This window comes from Temnothorax longispinosus, chromosome 3 (genome assembly GCF_030848805.1).
Source record: "Temnothorax longispinosus isolate EJ_2023e chromosome 3, Tlon_JGU_v1, whole genome shotgun sequence".
NCBI lineage: Eukaryota > Metazoa > Arthropoda > Insecta > Hymenoptera > Formicidae > Temnothorax > Temnothorax longispinosus.
Window position 1 is genome coordinate 16,145,735 of NC_092360.1, and position 1,738 is coordinate 16,147,472.

General features: G+C 39.5%; 1 long non-coding RNA gene across 1 annotated transcript; it reads right to left on the minus strand.

The window, feature by feature from the left end:
- Positions 1-357: 357 nt before the first annotated feature.
- On the minus strand, positions 358-991 carry LOC139809851 (uncharacterized). The gene is made up of 2 exons (XR_011731194.1): positions 562-991; positions 358-404 (listed from the first exon to the last, which is right to left on the minus strand). It is a non-coding gene; the product is annotated as an uncharacterized lncRNA (long non-coding RNA).
- Between the last annotated feature and the right edge of the window lie 747 nt (positions 992-1,738).

Below are 1,738 nucleotides of genomic sequence, written 5' to 3' on the forward strand. Positions count from 1 at the left end.
AGTTTTCGCCTATCCTGGAAAGCTAGAGACGGTTATCGATTTTTGCGGTTTTCCATTGGTGAGCCCCCTCTTAAGGCCCCACTGTCTTATTGAGGGTGTAACCCATCGGTTCTTTCCAGTGACGCATTTGTTTTTCGGCTATCGCCGATTTCTCTTTTATTGGGGTTCCTTACTTATTAAAGTAATTTAAATCGACCGTGACTGGCAATATATAACGTCTTTTCGATATGAACATTGAAAAACTGTGAGCCAACTTGGTTTGTCGGATTCACACAGCACTTTTTCGGATCAATCATCGAGACATTATTAATTTTGACCATGGTTTTGGTCAGTTGATGTAATTTCTAAATTAAATAGTTTTTAAATTTTATTGCGAAAAATATTACCCCAGCCAGGGTTTGAACCTGGAACCTCCCGTATACCGTGCGGGTGTCTTGCCAATTCGACCACTGAGGCTGTAGTAATATTTATCGCAATAACAACTATAAGTTGGCTCACAGTTTTTCAATGTTCATATCGAAAAGACGTTATATATTGCCAGTCACGGTCGATTTAAATTACTTTAATTGTTATTCTATATACTGGCGAAAGAAATTTATTATTCTGTTTATTATACACCGTCGACCTAGAAATCGGTGCTCCATCTTATAGTTGTTATTGCGATAAATATTACTACAGCCTCAGTGGTCGAATTGGCAAGACACCCGCACGGTATACGGGAGGTTCCAGGTTCAAACCCTGGCTGGGGTAATATTTTTCGCAATAAAATTTAAAAACTATTTAATTTAGAAATTACATCAACTGACCAAAACCATGGTCAAAATTAATAATGTCTCGATGATTGATCCGAAAAAGTGCTGTGTGAATCCGACAAACCAAGTTGGCTCACAGTTTTTCAATGTTCATATCGAAAAGACGTTATATATTGCCAGTCACGGTCGATTTAAATTACTTTAATTGTTATTCTATATACTGGCGAAAGAAATTTATTATTCTGTTCCTTACTTATCTCGCGACCTTGTTTTTATATCGACAGACGATGCATACTTCTCAATCTTAATAGTAGGTACAAGGCAAACAGAACTTCCGCCACGTGTATTTACAGTCACGTCCTAGGCTTTGTCTCTGTTTGTCGGAAACATCGCACGAGCAATTTTAGAAAGCTCGCTCGATGCAATAAAGATCTTCATCAACTCTGTCTGGGATTCAGGCCCTTTTGGCGCGTCGTGTCGCCGGATTTATAGTTATGGGCTAGACAAGGTTGATAGACAAAATCCGATTACGTATGCCCCGTCTGTCAATATTTTACTCTGGAAGGTCGCTTCGTCGCCTAGGCAAATAGCTATTATAGTTGTATAAAAAAAGGAATGCGAGACCTAACCTCACCCCGATCGATAACCGTCCGTACTCGGCTTGTTTATCCTAATCTTAGGGTTATCTTAGGTGCATAAGAATTCCCGCAAAAAAGGGATATCGTGGAGTCCGCAGGACGTAACACATCACTATAATTAAAAAAAAAATAATAATAAATTGTGTATGTTTCCTATTTAAGTTTAAATTGTTATATACATATATTATATATATACTAGCTGGTTACCGGGGCTTCGCCCCGGAGGACATGTGTAATAAGACACGCAAATAGTCTCTCTCTTTCTCCCCCCTCTCTCCCCCTCCCTCCATCTCCCCCTCCCTTTTTCTCTCCCTCCCCCCCTTTCTCTCTTTCTCTCTCTAAAATGCT